Genomic DNA, 22,590 nt, shown 5'->3' on the forward strand with positions numbered 1-22,590 from the left:
ACTTTGGGAGGCCAAGGCAGGCAAATCACCTAAGGTCAGGAGTTTGAGACCAGCCTGGCCAACATGGTGAAACCCCGTCTCTATTAAAAATACAAAAATTAGCCAGGTGTGGTGCCATGTGCCTGTAATCCCAGCTACTCAGGAGGCTAAGCCAGAGAATCACTTGAACCCAGGAGGCGGAGGTTGCAGTGAACTGAGATTGTGCCACCCTACTCCAGCCTGGGAGACAGAGTGAGACTCCATCTCAAAAAAAGAAAAAAAAAAAAAAGAATTGATAGGTAATATGAAACTCCACTGATTCTACTCCATTTCAACTTTCTTTTCAGTAGAATATAACCATGTTCCCTGTTTCATAACAGAAACCTTAAATGCAAGAAAGAGGTAGCCTATTCTTGTGATGATATGACCAGCTCATCATTGTCTGAAGAGATTTAAGTTCAACATCCATTTTTCTAGCTCAGAAAGCAAAATTTTTTCTGCTTTCTAAACTCTTTCCCTCCTCTCCCTGAACACATGTCACCTTCAGTCCATTAATTTTATTAGGATGAGGTTTCTTATCTAATTAGGGTAAACACATTACCCAGAGTTAAAATTTCTTTTTAAGAAATTTCTAAGAGAGGATGGTCCCTTTTAACCCTATGCTGCAAGTTTTAAAAGATCTGTAGTCAGGCTCCTTGACAATCAATATAAGCATTTAATGTAACATGCTTTTTTTTTTTTTTTCATTAAAAATTACTAAATTGGTGGTGTGTCTGGCTACTAACAGACTGTGCTTTAAAAGTCTTAGGCATAAAATATTTGCATTATAGAATCAAACAAAGATAGTTGCCTGGTACAGTTTGGGATGTTTTAGAGAGCATGGTTATATTCTGTTTTGAATATTTAAATTGCTCTAATGTATTCTAGGCTGGACGCTCACATCAATTAATCAGTGCCAAGGCTCTAACATTTTGCTACAAACTGGGTTCAATTGTAATTTGTCAACTCTAGCACCCGTTGCTATGACAAATAACTTCGGTCTGGTTAATCTCTTGCACATAATAGCATTCTGCTACTTGGATACATCTATTATGTCGTGGTTTACATATGCTTGGGGGAACGTTTTTATTGGGACATTTTATACTAAATTATCTCTAGTTTACACTAACAAAGCAAGCAGAGGACTGATTCTGATAGTAGCTTCCCAATATCTCAACAATGCCAAGTTATTGTGGATCTCAAATCTCACGGCAAGACATTAAGAGGACAGTACCTGAAATCTGACCACACAGTTTCAAAATCATGAATCCACATTTACTGACTTGGACCATTTACTTAACTTTCTATGTCCTGATCCTTCTTATTGGTATAAAGAAGATAGTAGTTTGGACCAACTTCTTAAAGGTGTGACAGTTCAGTGTAATAGAGGACAGTGTTTACCTCATTAAAAACAACAACAACAAATAAAAAAACAAGAAAACCTGGATTTTGTTGTAATTTTTAAAATCTTTTTTTACTGATGCATAATAATTGTATATATTTATGGGTTACATGTGATATTTTGATACATGCACACGACGTGTTATGATCAGGGTAATTGGGGATATCTATCACCTCAAACACTTGTCATTTCTATGTGTTGGAAACATTTCAAATCTTTTCTTCTAGCTATTTTGAAATGTACAATAAATTGTTGTTAACCATCGTCACCATACTATGCTGTGGAACACTAGAACTCACTCCTATCTAACTGTATGTTGGTACTTATTACCAACCTCCCCTCATGCTAACTTCTCCACCCTTCCCAGCCTCTGGTAACCACCATTCTACTGTCTATCCTCCAGAGATCAACATTTTTAGCTCCCATATATGAGTGAGAACATGTGATATTTGTCTTTCTGTGCTCAGCTTATTTCAGTTAACATAATGGCTTCCCTCCAGTTCCATCCATGTTGCTGTAACGAACAGCATTTCATCCTTTTTCAGGGCTGAATAGTATTCCCTTGTACATACATACCACATTTAAATCTAATCATCTCTTAAAGGACACTTAGGTTGATTTCATATCTTTGCTACTGTAAATGGTGCTGTGTAAACATGGGTGTGCAGGTCCTCTGAGATACTGATTTTCTTTCCTTTGCGTAAATACCCATAGTGGGATTTTGCTGGATTTTATGGTAGTTCTACTTTTAGTTTTTTGAGAAATCTCTGTATTGTTTTCCCTATTAGCTGTGCCAATTTTCATTCCAACCAACAGTGCATAAAAGTTCTCTCTTCTCTACATCCTTGCCAGCATTTGTTATTTTTTGTCTTTTTGATAATAGTCATTCTAACTGGGATGAGATAATACCTCACTGAAGTTTTGATCTGCATTTCTCTGATAATTAGTGATGTTAAGTATTTTTTTATACCTGTTGGCCGTTTGCATGTTTGTTTGTTTTTAGTAATGTTAAGCTTTTTTTTTTTTTTGTATCTGTTGACTGTTTTTTTTGAGACAGAGTTTCACTCTTGTTACCCAGGCTGGACTGCAATGGCACAATCTCAGCTCACTGCAACCTCTGCCTCCTGGATTTAAAGGATTCTCCTGCCTCAGCTTCCCAAGTAGCTGGGATTACAGGCATGTACCACCACACCTGGCTAAATTTTTTTTTTTTTTTTGTATTTTTAGTAGAGACAGAGTTTCACCATGTTGGCCAGGCTGGTCTTGAACTCCTGACCTCACGTGATCCACCTACCTCGGCCTCCCAAAGTGTTGGGATTACAAGTGTGAGCCACTGTGCCCGGCCTGTATGTCCTCTTTTGAGAAATGTTTATTCAGATCCTTTGCCCATTTTTAAATAGGATTATTATTATTATTATTGCTATAGAGTTGACTGGGTTCTTTGTCTTATATTCTGGATATGAGTTGACAGAATAGCTTGCAAATATTTGCTCCCATTCTACAGATCCTCCCTTCCCTCTATGCGTTGTTTCCTTTGTTGTGCCAAAGCTTTTTAGTCTAATATAGTCCTATTTGTATATTTTTGTTTCTATTGCCTATGCCTTTGAAGTCTTAGATAAAATCTTTGCCCAGGCCAATGTCTTAACGCATTTTACCTATGTTTACTTCTAGTAGCTTTATAGTATCAGGTTTCAATCTTTAATGCATTTTGAGTTGATTTTTGTAGACGGTGAGAGATAGGGTCTTGTTTCATTCCTCTGCATATGGATATCCATTTTTCCCAGCACAGCTTATTGAAGAGGGTATCCTTTCCCCAATTCATATAATTTTTAAATAAACCCAGTTATATGTAAATGGTAGTACAGTATGTATTTTTTAAATGGTTGAAATTAAAGGTTGAAGACTTTTAAAGGTTTCTACTATGAATGACCAAATAAAACTTGTGAAAAGGGTTTTGCTGCCAATGGAGGTGGCCAGTTCCCAGGTGGTCACTCCCTGGGAGGCACCTCATTGTGTATTGTCATCTAAACAGGGCTGATGTGATTGCAGAAGTGGGCACTTATTGACCTCAGCTAGCAATTTGAAACTGGCTGTAAATTGTCCCTTTCGGTCTTAACACACAGAATGTTTCTACGTGGGAAAAGTGCATCGGCTGCAGTTTTCAGCAATACATTCTCAAAAAGTCAATTTCACCTTTTGGCAGCTCTGAAAGAATCCATATTACTTTAAGTATAATCGCTCCAAATAGGGGCAACAGTTAAAAGAAGGGGAGAAAAAAAAAAAGAAGCCCGAAGTACAAAGGGTGACAAGTAGTTGTTTTTGAATAACAGGGAAGTCATACCACAATAAAATAATTCTGTAGTATTACCTTTATAGCAAAGTGATTAAAAGTTGTTTTTACTAAAGTTCTAATTCCTTACAGTTAAAAGAGCCACAGTACTCCATGATAAAACAATGAAACAACACAATGCCCCGCTGACTAAGAGACAAATGAAACATCAACACTGTAGTAAATATTTCAGGTGTTCTGACAGGTTATGTTGGCATTAAAACATTCCATTTCCTGCCTATCTCTCTTATTCTCTCTTTCTCCCACCTCCAAAACAACATGCCCATACATAAAAGTGTGCTCCTGAAGAATTCAACAGGACACAACCAATGCCAAAAATTAGCGGAGGCCAATTTGTAGAGAGAAATTTTATGTGGGAATTAGTGCTGAGGAGGGAGCAGTGGGAACCCAAAGAGTGCTTTGATGTTCCTCATGAAAAAGACGAGCTGAAATTGTGGAGGAAGCACCAGGAAAGAGCTTCACTCACTAAATCTTCAACCGCAGGTTTTGAAATATAATTCCCAAGATGACTTTGCTTTTACAAATAAATTTAATTCCAATTTAGGTGAAAATTTTCAGAGAGATAATTGTATCCAACACCATTTATGCAATTTGGATTGAGGATCTTGAGTTAGGGGAGGGCCAGCAATGCATTTCTGGAAATTGATCTGAAGAAACCAGGTGAACATTCTCATCTGACCTCGGAGCATACATCCTTTCATAGCTTGTAGCTGCCTGAGTGTTGAGTTTTGCAATCAATTTCTACTCAAAAGAAAAATGCTGTCATAATACGAATTAAAATGATACGTCTTTGTACTGTTCCAAATACTTAGATAAAATCATGGGGGTCTTTATTTTTTTTATTCTGAAGGGTGGTATGTATACTGTATAAAACTACTCAGTAAGAGTTGGGTACCAGAAGATAACCCAGTAAAAAGCATCCAAGTCAACACTCAGCTCCAAAAGGAGCGAGTCTCTTCTCCTTCAGTAATTAAGCATTCAAACCAGTAAACAGCTTGGTTGGAATGATTTTATGACAAATGACCGAGAGCATACCAACCATAAAACTCAGCTCGGCAAAAATCCCTCAAGCCCAGGAAACTCAATCAATGCAGAGCAGGCAACAGCCTCAGCTGTGGCAGCATTCTCTCAGTCCGAGTCACATAAATCCAAGGAGGCCAGAGTTGTTCCGCTAACTCTGACACAAGACACAAGCGAGGAGGAGGGCACCAGCCTTTGCGTGGGGCGATAGAAAAGGAAGGAAGGCAAGAAGTACGTTTCTTTTTCTCCCGTTTGCTCTGTTGCTGGTTCTACTTACAGGCGTTGATGAAGAGAAGAAATTGCACAGTTTCTATGAAGACAGATGTAACAAATATTCAAAGAGAAGAAGAAAACAGGCAGGCAGACATGGTATAGGAGATGAAAAGGGGACACTGGGTTATGGCAAGATGATCTTGCTGCAACTATGGTCCTGAAAGCATCCCTGAATAAAAGAATAGATATTAATGCAGGCACACAATTTTTATCTCAGTCTATGAGTTAACTATATGACTATTCACTTTTGTACCATATTTTTCCAATATTGCAGTATGCAAATTTCAAAACAGCAAAGGTGAAAGAATTTTACAGCAAACATCCGTATATCTACCACCTATATTCTCCTACTGGCATTTTACTATACTCGCTTTATCCCAGCTATTTCCATCTGTCCATCTGTCTCTCCAACCATCACCTCATCTTATTTTTGGTGCATTTCAAAGTAAATTTCAGACATCATTAAAATGCCCCCTACAATTTTCAGCATACATGATGTTTACTCAAGTTGTTCAATATTCATAGTTTTTATGTCATTACTTCCTAATAATACTATATGACCACTATGAAACAGTTAAAATCAATTTTGAAATTTGCACATTTGTATATTTTCCCTTCTCCACAGCAACCAAGTAAAATTATTACATATTCACACTGTACAAACATATTGCCAATAGGAAGATAAAAATTCTCTGGGACAACAGAGAAACTGAAATATGTGAGCAGAGAGGCTGACAGAGAACATAGAACCCTGCAAAAAAAAAAAAAAAAAAAAAAGAAAAGAAAAAGAAAAAATTGGAGTAGGAATAAAGTTTGAGAATTTCATAACCAGCAGGAAAGGGTGGAAGTCGAGAAGCAGTAAGGGAAAGGGGGATAGGAAACTCTGAAATCAAGATAGGTGCGCATGTTGCATGAAACCAATGCGCAGAAAGGTATGTGTGTTAGAGTTATTACCGGTATCCCAGAGCAGGGGAATGGAAGAACATTATGGCAAGATGTCATAAGAAGAAGCTTAAAGAAGTTTACAAAGTTCAGTGAAGAGTATCACTCTACTCTCTAGGAATGCGCTAACTCGCTTTCAAAGATGAACAAACATGGAAAGAACACAGCTTCCAGCACATAGCAAGATCCAGCGATGGAGAACGTCATATTCAATCTCTAAATTCTACAAATACTTGAAACATGGAGCCATCACTTCCTTGTGGCCAATTTCTTGCTTCATTCTCTCTACTGTTGTCATATGGACACAGCATATTAAGTAGACTGAGATCATTGTATTTCATCCGATAATGTCAAACTTATTGGAGGTTTGGAGTACATCCAAATTGCATTTCAATCTATCACTTCAATGTTATAAATGACAAATCAATATTGTTAATACTTTTCCATCTTAATGTTGTCTGATGGAACAAAGCCAGCACATCCTACAAGACATATGTAGATTACTAAGGCTATACTTTGAACATAATGGAATGCAAAACACTCGTTTTTATGGTACATGCAGGCAGTGGGTCACTGGAGTAGATGGACGCCCAGCAGGAGTTAGAGAAATTAACACCTTTCTGAAGTTGAAAGCAGTGGTAACTTGTTACTGAGTCACCTATTCCAACTGGGATCCTATTAAAGTGCTTGATTTGAGGGCAAAGACATAAAATCTCAATTAAAAATATTGTTTGTTAAAGCCTGGACTCATGCTGGCACCCGTGGAAAATTCATATAAACCAGCAGCGCATCTCCATCTAAAATTCAATTATGTAAGTCCAAGATTGTAGCTGGTCAGAGACAGCTTTGTTATGAAAATAATAGCAAGGGGGTTACGATAATCACCCATTCTTCATGAGACCACAGGGGCAGTAAACAACTCAGGTTCAACGCCTGAAATTGCCGCCCCTGGTTTTATCCGCTTATATATTGTAAGTAGCAAGCTGATGATAACCAACGGACTCAAGAAATGAACCAATAGTATTGGCTTCCTTTGACATTTCATGCAGTCTAAGACAAGTAAAGTTCAAAACTCCCAAATCAGATGTGCGGAGGAAGTACTGTGTGTTCTACCTGTGTAGTTTTTTATCCAACCAGTGACTCCAAAATCATTTCACCTACAAGTGAGGCAAAGAGTTGCTGTACATGGACTTAGACATAGGGAGTCAGGATGTTCAGTCATTAGGGTGCAAATGCCCCAAGAATACAGACCACCCAGGTTTAGGGAACTTCCTAGCTAGTTCCTCTTTGTCTACTAGCATGTCTTCCAAGTGCATTTTCAGTCCATTCATTTTTCTGGTAGAGGCCACTGTTACTTCTCGCCTGCACCACTGCCAACTTCCTCCTTAGCCACCTACTCCCCATCCATTCTAGAGTCAATAAAAGGAATCTCCTAATAGTATACATAAGAGCTCAATACTCTCGTCCTTAAAACTCTTCATTGTTTCTCACTGTATTTTGAATAAAATGTAAAGTAACTGAAAAGGCCACACAGGACTTGACTTTTACCTTGCTATTCAAACCTATGTCCTACCCCTCCACTGACTTCTCTGCTTAGCTTGGCCACCCTGGTCTCCTTTTAGTTCTTTCCCACATCAGGGCCTTTAAACATGTTGTTTCTGTTTCTAATGATCCTTCCCACTTTTGGCCAGTTGGGACCTTCATATCACTTAGACCTCTGCTTAAATGGGTTCTTCTCCAAGAGCCCTTCCCTGGCCCGCTGATCTGAAGCAAACACTACTGTATCTTCTACCATCACTCACTATTTCAGCTTCCTGGTTTCTTCATCACACACATCCCCTTTGGCATTTATTGTTATTATTATTTATGTTTTTCTCACTGCCACCACTGGAGTAATAATTAGTCCATGAAGGCAAGGGTGTGTCTCATACATTGCCCCATCCCCTTAACATTAGCAACAAATGACACATGAATGAAGAATGAATGCACACCCCCAACCCAGCATAACTGCAGGTGTTTTTAACGTGGGTCGAAATGTTTCTTTTGAAATATCTCTTATGGTGATGAACAAGGAAAGTCTTTAGATACCATACTCCAGTCACCAGTTTATTTTAACATTCTTCCATCTCTGATAAACTGCTGGTAACAGTGTATCAAGAAACATATGTCAAGAAATACTACATTTGAATTTTAAAAAGGGTGTTTTGGTAGACTGAAAACATAATTTACTCCTGAGCCACCCTGGTTTCAGCTTCTGCTGCTATTTTAAGCCCAGTTGCAATTAAGTGCCTAAATACCATAATAAGGCATCCATCACCAAGCTCCTCTCTCTGACCCATTATTAAAACTAAGAAGTGCTGTGAGGCTATGAGAATGATTCAATACAAATGACTTAACAGCTATTGATGAATTTACCTTTAACAAATGCCCTCTGGTAGAGCCCACGATTCAATAGGTTTTGCTATTTCTTTTTCCTTCTCCTACAACCCATTTTGCTCTCTCCGGCACACCACTCAATGCAAATACAACAGCTGCAGTTTTGACAGTAACAGAAAGATCATAACCCCGTACACCTCGACTGAAATCTTAATGTTAGCTCCTGGTTGATAGCTACATCAATTTCAAAGATGTCCTTCCACCCCAAGACTGCTAGAGAGAAAAATTCATAAAAGTCTGAGAGTACCATCTTTTCATTTGTGTGCCAACTAACTCTGAACACCCTGACACAGTCAGCTTGGCCCTTATTATATTCTGAGGATGTAGAGATGGAGAAGTCTTTCAGAAATGTGCTTCCTGCTGACTATTATTCCAAGGGAGACAGAAAGCAAGAGGAAATAAAAACATTTTACATCACATTCTTCAGTGATTTTAATCATAAGGCTGCTCTGTTGACACTGAAAAACTTTCCAACTCGCTGTTATTCTTAAGCAAGAATCCGTGCACTGCAATCCTTTGGGCTTATTATTCACTGAGGTCACTAAGATTTGTTACCCGTGATGTACTGATTAGGAGAGAGACTCCGGGAGATGAGGAATGTATATGAGGTCAATAAACGGTGCAATGAATGAAAAGAGAAGGAGCTCCGAAATCAGCATGGCTGCCTGCTGGGTATGTACTCAAAGGCAGGTTAGTTCAAATTCCCTGAACCTCAGTATCCTTATCTGGAAACTGGGGAAAATATAAGTTCTACCTCCCAGGACGGTTATGAGTCTAAAGTGCCTGAGTGACCATAACAGCAAGAACCAGGATCCATCGCATGCCTCCTTAGGGGAACGATGGTGGCACTCAGGTGCTGAGCGCTTACTTTGAACCAGGCATTATGTGGAATGCGTCCGTCCTGTGTGCATCTGTTCTCTCATTTAATTGGGTTGATGCCATTACCGACTTTCTGCGCCAATGAGGAATCCAGGCTCAGATGCGACAGACAACTTGTCTAAACATGATCCTGCCTAGAATTCGTAGCAGAGCAGGATCTAAACCCAGAACTGCCGGAGACTACAACTTTTTCTCTCGAATGCCATCTGGCCTTCCTAGTAGTTGCTCAGTGAATGTTAGTTTCCAATACTTTTCACTCAACTGTGGACAGAAATATCAGTCATTTTATGTATACCCAGATTGGCTCCTCCTGTCATTTAATCCCATGATTTTTAATTCTTCCCTTTCAAAAACATTTTTATTTTATAAATTATTAGACAGCTTTCTAGCAAAAACCAGAAAACCTGCTAGACAAATTCTAAAAGAACCATAACACCAATTTTATGGGGTCTATGTTCTTCCTTAGACAAAGACCTTATCAGTCTTGCTCATTGCTGAAATTCTAGCATCTAGAAGGTATTCAATAAAATCTTATAGAATGAAAGGTAAAAATAATTAATCATAACCTCTGAGAATTCATCATACATCTAAGCCAAGTTCGAATTCTATATACTCCACATAACTTCTGTTCATACATACGTAACAAGTTCAAATTCTATATACTCCAGATAATTCGGTGTTTTGTTTGTTTGAGACAGGGTGTTGCCTTGTTGCTAAGGCTGGAGTGCAGTGGTGTAATTATAACTCACAACAGCCTCGAACTTCTGGGCTCACGTGATCCTCCCACTTCGGTCTCCCAAGTAGCTGGGACTACAAATGCATGCCATCATGGCTAGCTAATATTTTATCTTTATTTTTTGGAGAGACAGGGTCTTGTTATATTGCCCAGGTTGGTCTTGAAATCCTGAGCTTATGCAATCCTTGTGCCTCAGCCTCCCAAAGTGTTGGGATTATAGGCGTGAGCCACAGTGCCCAGCCCAAATAATTTGTGCTCATACATACATACATATGTATATAGCTATATGTGTATGTGTGTGTGTGTGTGTGTGTGTGTGTGTGTGTAGAAAGAAACAGAAAAGAAGGCTGGGTCTGTATAACTCTGGTATTTATGCACAGCGTGGTACTGAACCTATAATGGTACCCAATTAAATATGCATTTATTGCCTAATTGAGATGCTAGTAAATCATGCCATAAATAACATTGGGGAAAAAAATGATCCTACCAGATAATAATTACATATACAAGTGTAGTTAACACAAAAAAGTATCAGTAAAATGGTTCCATAAATAATGGTGTCCCTATTGATGAAAAATCCTTCATATCACACAACCTAAGCCTTCTATAACATGTGCATTTCAAAAGAGAAAGGATGTAGAAAACACAGCCCAATCCTCAAGACGCTGAAGTTGATAGCGCATTGTGCTTTCTACCAGTTTTACAATGGTGAAGCCATAAGGTGTGGATTGCCTATGAAAGTTTTATGTCAGAAAAATGACTCTGGATGGTGGGTAGGGACTGAGGATAAGTCACAATTCAGCTATCTATAAGCACATAGACTCACAGCTCCCAGGAATCTCTTTGTACGAGTTGCCGTCCATGAAGTGGATGGTGCCCAGAAGACGTATTTCTGCTTGTACAAAAAAGGCAGCAATCAGAAGGACACAGTAGGGATGGTGTGGGACAGCAACTTCGTCTTTTTTTATACGAGAGACAGTATCTGAGATGTTTAAAGAGAGGAGCCAGAGCAGATACTAAAAATACCACTTTTAATAGAGATTATGTCAATACTGCCCAACAGGCTTCTTACATATCCCAGGTGACAAGAAGTAAACCAGTAAGAGAGAGATATATATATATATATATATTTTTTTTTTTTTTTTTTTTTTTGAGACGGAGTCTCGCTCTGTCACCAAGGCTGGAGTGCAGTGGCCTGATCTCAGCTCACTGCAAGCTCCACCTCCCGGGTTCCCGCCATTCTCCTGCCTCAGCCTCCCGCGTAGCTGGGACTACAGGCGCCCGCCACCTCGCCCGGCTAGTTTTTTGTATTTTTTAGTAGAGATGGGGTTTCACCGTGTTAGCCAGGATGGTCTTGATCTCCTGACCTCGTGATCCGCCCGTCTCGGCCTCCCAAAGTGCTGGGATTACAGGCTTGAGCCACCGCGCCCGGCTATATATATATATTTTTTTTTTTTTCTTTTTGAGACGGAGTCTCGCTCAGTCACCCAGTCTGGAATGTAATGGTGCGATCTCGGCTCACTACGACCTCCACCTCCTGGGTTGAAGCAATTCTCCTGCCTCAGCCTCTTAAGTAGCTGGGATTACAGGTACACACCACCACGCCCAGCTAATTTTTATATTTTCAGTAGAGATGGGGTTTCACCATGTTGTTCAGGCTGGTCTCGAACTCCTGACCTTGTGATCTGCCCACCTCGGCCTCCCAAAGTGCTGGGATTATAGGTGTGAGCCACTGCTCCTGGGCAACCAGTAAGATAATTTAAGGATCTCCCATTTGGCGTGGTATAGGGACCTGCTAGGGTACTGTGAGGCATTCTGCAGAGGTCTGCTAGGACTTTGGTAGGCTAACACCTCAGTAAGCTGTGGTGAGGGGATATCTGCACTGTAGTAAAGCTCCACAGGAGATATGAGATTTTAGTTTGAGCCCAAGTGAGACACCTGTTAGAGTCTCCCAAAATACTGAGAAGACTGCTAGGAGATGGAGTTTCTATGAACTGGACATCAACATTTGGCTTGTTATGCTTAATAAAATCTCACATTCCTATAACAGACTTGGGATCACTAGCAACCTTTGGTTTATAAATATATAAATATTGATTATATGTATCAATATTTCACTTTTCTACCCTATGTAAACTTTCAATTAATTGATAATAGTTAAGGATTAATAAGACAGCAATACCACTTTTTTTTTTTTTTTTTTTCCTGACACCTGTGTCTCACTCTTCACCAAGGCTGGAGCGCAGCGGCACAATCACGGGTCACTACAGCCTCAACTTCCCAGGTTCAGGCGATCCCCCCACTTCAGCCTCCCAAGTAGCTGGGGACTGCAGACATGTGCCACCATGCCCTGCAAATTTTTGTATTTTTTGTAGAGATGAGGCTTTGCCATGTTGCATACGCTGGTCTTGAACTCCTGGGCTCAAGCGATCCAACTGTCTCACCTTCCCATAGTGCTGAGATTACAGGTTTGAGCCACTATGCCCAGTGCACCACTTTCTTCATTACTGTAGCTTTCCATTAAGTCTGGAAATCACACAGGATTCATCTTCCCAAATTTTTCTTTTCAATGATATTTTGGCCACTCTAGTTCATTTCCATTTCCATATGAATTTTAGAATACATTTGGTGGTTTTTATTTAAAAAAAAAAAAAAAAAAAAAGGCCTGCTGGCCTTTCACAAATTGATTTTCAAATGTTAAGGGATCTTTGCAATCCTAAAACAAAATCTGCTTATTCTCGATATAGTATCCTTTTCACGTATCAATAGATTTTATTTGCTTGTTGTTTTAGAATTTTCACATAGGTATTCATGAGGAAGACTAGTCTGCAGTTTCAGGGGGTTTTTCTTGTGAATTTTTTTCCTGGTTTTGGTATTATGGTCATGGTTGCCTCATAGAATGGATTGGGAAACATAGCTTCCTTTTCCATTTTCTGAAAGAAATGTTTTGTAAAGTTTACTAGCGAAGTCATCTGGGCCTGGAATTTTCTTAGTGGGAAGATTTTTAACTCCAGATTTAATTTATTTGATATATATCAGGAAATTCAGATGATCTGTTTCTTCTTGAGTGAGCGTTCTTAGATCTCTTTCAAGGAATTTACCCATTTCACCCTTAAACCTTAATATCATGAAATAAGGTTGTTCATATTATTATCTTATTATTCTTTTAACACCTTTAGAATCTGTAGTGATGTCTCCTCTTTCTATACTGGTATTGGTAATTTGTATCTTCTCCCTAACTTTACTAAGCCTGGCTAAAGGTGTATTTATTGATTTTATTAATTTTCTCAAAAAATCAGCTTTTGGTTTCAAAGATTTCCTCCAATTTTGGCCTGCTACCCATTTTATTGATTTCAACTCTGATCTTTATTATTTCCTATCTTCTACTTAACTTAATTCACCTTCTTTATCTATTTTTCTAAGGCAGAAGATAAAGTAAGTGATTTAAGACCATTTTTCCCTATCCTAATATGGATATTTAATGCTATGAATTTCTCTTCAAGCATTATTTAGTAACACTACAAAAAATCTGATATGTCATATGTATATTTTTGTTCAGGTCACTGTTTATTTTGATTTCCCTTTAGATTTTCTCTTTGATCCATAGGTTATTTATTAAAGTGTGGCTTATTTTCCAAGTGTTTAGACATTTTCATTTTCATTTTAAATTTCTGTCATTTACTTCTAGTTTGATTCCACTGTGGTTGGGGAAATAACTTCAATTATCTTAAATTTCTTGATTAAAAAAATAGTCCAGTCCAGAATAGCTCTTTTATTGGTAATGCTTCCTTATGTAGTTGAAATTAACATGTATCCTGCTATTTTAGGATAGAGGGTTCTATAGTCACTAACTAAGGCAAGTTAGTTAATACTACTATTCAGATATTTAATAATTTTCTAGCTATTTATTCTGTCCATTATTGAGAGACTAGCACTGAAATCTTTGGCTATTTCTCCTTGCAATTCCATCAGTTTTTGTTTCATATGTTTTAAAGCTGAGGTGCATAAATATTTAATGTCTTCTTGATTAAGTCACCTTTTCCATTACGAAATTACCTTCTTTATCCCTGATGTATTTTTCTCTAGAATTTATTTGTGTGATATCAATATAGTTAGTTCAGTATTCTTTAGATTAGTGATAGCATTCTGTATCTTTATCTTTTTTTAAGGAAAAAAATTACACTTTGTTTAAACATGCATATATACCATGCATTTTATATATTGAAAAGATAACACTGACAAAATTAAATCACAAATGAAAAACTGGGAAATCATTTACTGCATATATCATAGATGAATGGTTAATATCCTTAATTAATATTCAGGAAAATGTGTTACAAATAATCAGAAATAAATGAACTTGAATTTTAAATACTAAAAACACATGGACAAAAAAATAACAATGAACATCTATTTATTTATTTATTTATTTTTCTTCTTTCTTTCCTTTTTTTTTTTTTTTTTTTTTTTTAACAGAGGGTCTTGCTGTCTCCTGAGTGCAGTGGAGTGCAGGCTGGAGTACAGTGGTGTGATCACAGCTCAGTGCAGCCTCAGCCTCCCAGGCTCAAGTGATCCTCACACCTCAGCCTCCCAAGTAGCTGGGACTACAGACATGCACCACCGTGCTCAGTTAAATTTTTAAATTTTTTGTAGAGATGGGGCCTTGTCATGTTGCCCAGGTTGGTCTCAAACTCCTGGGCTCAAGGGATCCTCCTGCTTCAGCCTACCAAAGTGCTGGGATTACAGGTGTGCACTACCATTCATCCTTATTAACATATTTGTGTCTTTATATTTAAAGTGTGTTTCTTATAACACAACCTATAATTTGATCTTATTTTTATTAACTGACAATCTCTGCCTTTGAACTGAGGATATTTAGAACATTAATATTTAATGTGTTTGATACAATTAGGTTTAAACCTATAATCTATTGGTTTTTTATTTGTCCCAGCTTTCCCTTTTCCTCTTTTTTTCTGTCTTCTTTTGGAGTAATTGAAAATTTTTATTATTCTATTTCCTTTGCTGGCTTATTAGTTATAACTCTGCATTTCATCTTTTTAGTGGAAGCTTTAGGGTTTACAGTAACACTATAAAAGGGAAATCTTTATAACTTTGTATTTTGAAAATATTACAAATTCACAGACAGTTTTAAAGATAGAGAGGTCCTGTTTCCCTATCCTGCTGGTGACATTGGTAACCCATTTGTTACATCTTATGAAACTACATCATATTGTACTATACAATATTGACATTGATATAGTGTGTTTGTATAATTTTATGCCCTTTTATTACATGTCTAAATTTCTGTAACCACCACCACAATCCAGATACAGAACTAATTCACCAGAGATTTCTCCTTCATGCTGTACCTTTATAGTTCTACCCATCTTTTTTTCTCCCATCATACTGGCAACAACTACCATATCTTTATACTTTTGTCATGGTGAAAGCGTAATGTAAATAAAATCGTATAGTCTATAACCTTTTGAGATTGTTTTATTTTTCATTCAACATTATGCCCTTGAGATTCATCCCAGGTGTTATGTATATCGATAGTTCATGAAGTTTTTATTGCTGAATAGTTCACATTACGGGTATCTCATAGTTTCTTTAACCATTCACCTACTGTAGATATTTTAGTTGTTTCTAGTTTTTGACTCATAAATAAAACTGCTGACAATAATTGTGTTTAGGTTTCTGGGGTTTTCTGTGGACATTAACTTTCATTTCTCTAGGATAAATGTCCAAAAATGTGATTGTTGACTCATTGGTAAATGTCTATTTATTTTCTTTAAGAAACTACAAAAGTATTTGCCAGAAGAGTTGTGTCATTTGACAGTCTCATCATCAATATATGAGAGATGCACTTTTTATGCATCCTTGTAAACATTTGATATTGTTTCTATCTTAAATTGTATCTGTTCTAACATGTGTGGAATGATACCTTACTATAGTCTTAATCTGCATTTCCCTAACAGCCAGTAATGCCGAATTCTTTCCATGTTCTTACTTTCTTCCATATATCCTCTTTGGTAAAATATTTCTTCAAGTCACTTTTAAAAAATTTTCTAAATGGATTGGTTTTTACTCTTTGACATTCTAAAATTGACAATAATTGTATATAATTATCACGTCCAACATGATGTTTTGAAAAATGTACACACTGTAGAATGGCTAACTCAAGTTAATTAACATATGCAGAACCACACACACTTATTTTTGTGGTAAAAACATTTCAAATCTACTTTGTTAATGATTTTCAAGGATACGATACAGAATTATTAACTACAGTCAGTCACTATGTTGTACAATTGATCTAATGAACTTATTCCTCCTATCTAACTAAAACTTTGTATCCTTTGACAAACATTTCTTTACCCTTCCAGTTTCTGGTAACCACCATTCTACTTCTTTATAAATTTGTAGATATTAGTCCTTTATTAGATATGAAATTTGCAAATATTTTCTTCCACATTATAGCTTTTCTTTCCAGTATCTTAACAGGATTTAGCGACCACATCTTTAATTTTAATTTTTTTTTTTTAAACTGAGTCTCGCTCTGTCGCCCAGGCTAGAGTGCAGTGGCACGATCTCAGCTCACTGCAACCTCCATCTCCCTGGTTCAAGCGATTCTCCTGCCTCAGCCTCCCAAGTAGCTGGGATTACAGGCACGCATTACCACGCCTAGCTAACTTTTGTATTTTTAGTAAAGACTGGTTTTCACCATGTTGGCCAGGCTGGTCTCGAGCTCCTGACCTCAGGTTATCCATCTGCCTCGGCCTCCCAAAGTGCTGGTATTACAGGTGTGAGCCACCATGTCCAGCCAAATTTTAATGAAGTCCAATTTATCATTTTTTTTATTTTATAGACCCTTGGGGGCATGTCACCAAGCTCTAGGTTTGAAAGATATTTTTCCTATAGGATTGCCTGAAAGTTGTACAGTTTTATGTTTTCAATTTAACCTGTGATCCGTTTTGAGCTAATTTTTATGAGATGTGAAGTTTAGGTCAAGATTTATTATTTATTATTATTATTTTACCTATGAATAGCCAATTGTTCCAGCACCATTGGTGTAAAGACTGTCCTTCCTCCATTAAATTGCTTTTGCATTATTGGCAAAAATCAGTTGGTCATAGTTGCCTGGGGCTATTTCCGTGTCTTCTCTTCCCTTCCATTGATTTAGGTATCTACATCTGAGCAAACACCATGTAGTGAGGATGACTGGAGTTACATAATGTCTTGAAACTAGGTACATTGATTTGTCCCACCTGATTTTTCTTTTTCAAAACTGTGTTAACTATTCTAGCTTCTTTGCTTTTCTATTCACATTTTGAGATAATCTTCTCTATATTTATTTTTAAAAGCTCTGCTGATATTTTGAAATTATTGCATTAAATCTGCGTGTCAATTTGAGCAGAAATGGCATCTTTACAAATTGGAGTCTTTCAATCCATGAAAACACTATGCTTTTCCATCCATTTCCATCTTGGCCTTTTTCATCAGCATTTGATAATTTTCAGCATACAAGTCCTGTCAGATGCACACCTAAGGAATTCCCTTTTTTCTGGGTGATTAAAATGGTATTGTATTTTAAGTTGTTTTTATGTGTTTACTGCAAGAAATTTAGAAATTGCTTTTTGCAATGCGATTTCATATCCTGCGACTTTGGTGAGCTAACTTGTTGGTCCACAAAATGTGTGCAGGTTTTGCATTTTTGGTGTTTTCTATATAACCATGCAATCCACAAATAAGGATAGTTTTATTTCTTTATTTTAACCTGTATGCCTTTTATTTACATTTCTTGTCTTATTGCACTGTTTAGAAATTCCTTACTATGTTGAATAGAGGTGGTGTCTTGTTCTTATATTTAAGGGGAAATCATTCATTTGTACCATTACACACAATATTACATGTAGGTTTCTTGCACATGTCCTTTATCGAATTAATAAAACTGCTATCTATTCTTATTTTTTCTGAGAGTTCTGGCTGTGTATCAATTTTTTCAAACTTTTTCCTGCATCAACTAATGTGAGCATGTGATTTTTCTTCTTTAACCTATCAGTATAGTGAATAACATCAATTGATTTTCAAATACTGAATTAGTATTGCATTACTGGACTATTCCTCATTAGGTTGGGGTGCATAAATCTTTTTGTATATTGCTAGATTCTATTTAAAAATATTTTAAATAGTGTAAATTCTATATCGGGGATATTACTTTGTAGTTTTCTTGTTTCTTTTGTTACTTTCTTTGTCTGGCTTTGTGATCAGAGTGTAATGGCTTCATAAAATAAAGTCGAATGTGTGCCACCACCTTCTATTTTTAAGACAAAGCCTCGGTTTGTCGCCCAGGCAGGAGTGCAGTGGTGCAATCTTGGCTCACTGCAACCTCCGCCTCCTGGGTTCAAGCAATTCTCCTGCCTCAGCCTCCTGAGTAGCTGGCATTACAGGTGTCCACCATCATGCCTAGCTAATTTTTGCATTTTTAGTACAGATGAGGTTTCACCATGTTGGCCAGGCTGGTCTCGAACTCCTGACCTCAAGTGATCCCCCCACCTTGGCCTCCCAGAGTGCTGGTATTACAGGCATAAGTCACTGCGCCTGGCCCACTTTCTATTTTCTAAAAAATATTTTGTAGAATTAGTATTAAATGTTTTAAAAATATGGGTAGAATTCTCCAATGAAGCCATTTAGACCTGGAGATTCCCTGGCCGGGGGCGGGGGGTGGGGGGGGCATTAAATTACGAATTCAATTTCCTTAATAGTTATAGGGTTATTCAAATTATCTATTGTATATTGGGTGAACTGTAGTTTGTGCTTTTCAAGGGAATTGGTTTAAGTTGTCAAATGTGTAAGTGCAGAGTTGTTCGGAGTAGTCTCTTATTATCCTTTTAATATCTGCAGGGTCTATAGTAATATTCTTGGCTTCTTTCCTCATATTGTTAATATTCCCTTCTTTTTTTTTTTTCTATCATCCTTACTAGAAGTTTGCCATTTTCTTCTATATTTTTAAAGAACTAGCATTTCTCTATTGTTTTTCTGTTTTCACTTTCATTGACTTTTGCTCCAATTTTTATTATTTCCACTCTGCTGCTTGCTTTGGGTTTATTTAACTCTTCTTTCCCTGTTTTTATTTGAAGTGGGAGCTTATATTACTGATTTTAGAATTGTCATTTTTAAATTGAAAGCATTTAGGGCTATACATTTCCCTCTAAGGACTGCTTTAGCTGTGTCACACAAATTTTGATACATTGTACATTTATTTTCATTAAGTTCAATGTCATTTTTAAAATGTATTATGAGACTTCATTTTCAACTCATGGATGACCAAGAAGTTTACTGTTTATCTTCCAAGTGTTTGAGATTTTTTCCTGTTCTCTTTATGTTATTAATTTCTGGTTTGATTCTACTGTTGTCAGAGAGCACACTCCAAGATTTCACTGTCTTTACATTTGCTGAAATTTATTTTATGGCCTAGGACATGGTCTCTCAAGGTATATGCTCTATGGGCTCCTTAAAAGAATTTGTATTCTGCTGTTTTGGGGTAAAGTGTTCTGCAATTGTTGATGACATCCTGTTGGTTGATGGTGGTGAGTTCTCCTCTATCCTTCCTTACATCCTATATGGTCATTCTATAACTTGTTGCAAGATGGATGTTTAGGTTTACAATTATAATTGTGGGTTCATATATTTGTTTTTCTTTCCATTATATATGTTTTTCCTTCACAGATTTTACAGCTCTTTTATTTGATGCAAACACATTTAGAATTCCTATAAATACTCTCCTGGGTTCTTACTCTCCTCTCTGGTGCTCTATCCTCAGAATGACAGGTACCTTGGTCCCTGGACCCTCAGTTCCACTTCCTCAATACAGGGAGTACTGCAGGCTTCACCTGAGTTCCCCTCCTCTCCTCATGGAAACGCTTAAGGCAGTAAGCTGGGGCAATGAAAGGACTCACCTCCTTTGCTCCTGTCAAGGATCGCTGTCCATCTCTGTTTGATGTACAGTGTTGTGCAAACCATTGTTTCATGTGTTTTGATCATCATACAGTCATTTAAGATGAGAGGTTAAATTTGGTCGTTATTACACCATCTTGACCAGAGGAAGATGTCTGACTTTTTTTTTTTTTTTTTAAAGAATTACTAGAAAAAAAGACAAGCCCTTTGTGTTTTTGTTTTCTGCCGTACACACACATTATTATTCCCAGTGGCAATAGTTAGAATTTATTTAGCACTTTTCTCTGGGTCAAGCATTGTGCTAAGGAATGTTTACTTATTATCTTATTTAACAAATATTTAAATGTAACTTAGGCTCCATGGTTTCCCCCATCTCTAAAATATTATCGTACATTTTGTTTGGGAAAAGACTGCAATGTCCTAAATAAAAGGAGTTAACGAAATGAAATATAAACAATCTTGATATAAGATACCTTTCCTCTTATTAATAAATGGACTATTATTTAAATCCTGTATATCATTTGTGTACCTAGACGTTCATCCAACCTAAGGCTGTGGGACATTTTGAGGAAAAAACCTAGCCTATATTGAACCTGACCAACACTCTTCACTCTTCCCAACTGTATTTATTTGCTCAGCCCTCACATCCAACAAGACCCAGGCAAGAAAACACATCCTAGAAGCAGAGTCCAGATTTAAAACTGAGGTTGAGCAGCAGTGACTTCCAGAACGTTCGTAGGCACCGCATAGTAGCTGTTCTGCCCAGCTGAACTGGACAAGGAGTAACATGTCTGTTCTTTTTAACTTTCGAATATTTGAATTCTATTTTAATACTGTGATGCACGTTTACCTGCAGGCCCAAGATTTCTTCTAGTTTTTACCTGGTAATTTAAACAACAGATAAACCTGATGCATTTTTATACTTCTAAACAAGAACTCTATCAATAACATATAAGGGCAGGGATCATCACAAGTGAACTTTTGTAGGAAGAAATACGAAGAGATGCAAAAATATCATAACGCTTTATCTATTCAAATTATATTGCGTTATTTTTCACTTGACTTTTAGCTGAATAGCCCTAATTCTTGCCAATATTCTTTACAGCTTTGCCTCTGTTGTTTCCCCTACTGAAAACCCTATGAAGGCAGGGACTGTCTTAGTATTGATTTTTTAGTGCCCACTGAAGTATCTGACACATGGTAGGTTTTCACTGAATACTGCTTAAATGAGGCTCCTCTTTTTAGACAGTTTCCATGTCAGGGATAAGTGGTGAATACAGGGTACACAGGCTATTGCTTCCCAATGCTACGTTCACAGCAGACATCACTAATCCATCATGGCACTCCTCCCTGCTAAGTCTATACCTGGGCTCCAAATTAATTACTTCAGACTCCAGGTATCCCACTTTCCAGGGTACCCACATCTGGAATTCACATGTGTGAATACAGCATTCCACACGTGGTCAGAACCACCACATGCTACAAATCACAACCTCTCCTTCCAAACTGGTTTTCTCAGTGTGGAGATTCATTAAAGAACTAAAAGTAGAACTACCATTTGATCCAGTAATTCAACTACTGGATATCTACCCAGATGAAAAGATGACATTATTTGAAAAATATACTTGCACATGCATGGTTTATAGTGGCACAATTCACAATTGCAAAATCATGGAACCAACTCAAATGCCCATCATTCAATAAGTGGATAAAGAAACTGAGGTATGTATATATATGATGCAATACCACTTAGCCATAAAAAAGAATGAATTAACAGCATATGTAATGACCTGGATGAGATTGGAGACTCTTACTCTAAGTGATGTAACTCAGGAATGGAAAACCAAATATGATGTGTTCTCACTGATCTGTGGGAGCTAAGCTATGAGGATGCAAACGCATAAGAATGATACAATGGACTTTGGGGATTTGGGGGAAAGAGTAGAGGGGTGAGGGATAAAAGACTACAAATACAATGTAGTGATGGACGCACCAAAATCTCACAAATCACCACTAAAGAACTTACTCATGTATCTAAATACCAACTGTACCAAATAACTTATGGAAAAATAAAATTAAAAAATAAAATAAACTGGTTTTCTATGGTAACAACATAGACATAAATTGTATTTACGTCTCCTTGCACGGCTAAAATAATTTGAAACAGGTAATATTGGGTAGATGAGAAAATGTTTGGGTGACCATGCTGAGATTCCTGAATCCCTTTAAAAAAAAAAAAAAAAAGTTAATTCACCTGAGCAGCCCAACTAGGGAAGTAAACATAATTATTCCAAAAATTACAGCAAAAGGCAAAAAAACGACAACAAAAACTACCTCATTCTTCAACCATCTGCTTATTTCCAGAGGTCTCAGGAGGAGGGCCTGTGAATGACGTAACCAATGTTCCAGCTGAAGGATTCATTTCCTCATGTCTGTGTTCTCCACAGTGGGAGAGGAACCACAGATCACCACCCATGCCACTCGGGGACTATCATGGTAGACTCCTGCCTTGGGGCTTCTCATAACCAAGTTTCAGCTTTTAGGAGAAATGCAACCCCTAGGAATTTGAGAGAGTCT

At 37.3% G+C, this 22,590-nt stretch overlaps 1 protein-coding gene and 1 non-coding gene across 6 annotated transcripts in view; both read right to left on the reverse strand.

Annotated features, from left to right (window-relative positions):
• Window positions 1-22,590, reverse strand: part of RBFOX1 (RNA binding fox-1 homolog 1) — a 1,702,422-nt gene that overhangs the window by 952,028 nt on the left and 727,804 nt on the right. The gene's annotated exons all lie outside the window — the stretch shown is intronic.
• Window positions 9,697-9,758, reverse strand: LOC112614856. Its single transcript, XR_003117166.1, has one exon. It is a non-coding gene; the product is annotated as a U7 small nuclear RNA (small nuclear RNA).

This window comes from Theropithecus gelada, chromosome 20, assembly GCF_003255815.1.
Source record: "Theropithecus gelada isolate Dixy chromosome 20, Tgel_1.0, whole genome shotgun sequence".
Taxonomy (NCBI): Eukaryota; Metazoa; Chordata; class Mammalia; order Primates; family Cercopithecidae; genus Theropithecus; species Theropithecus gelada.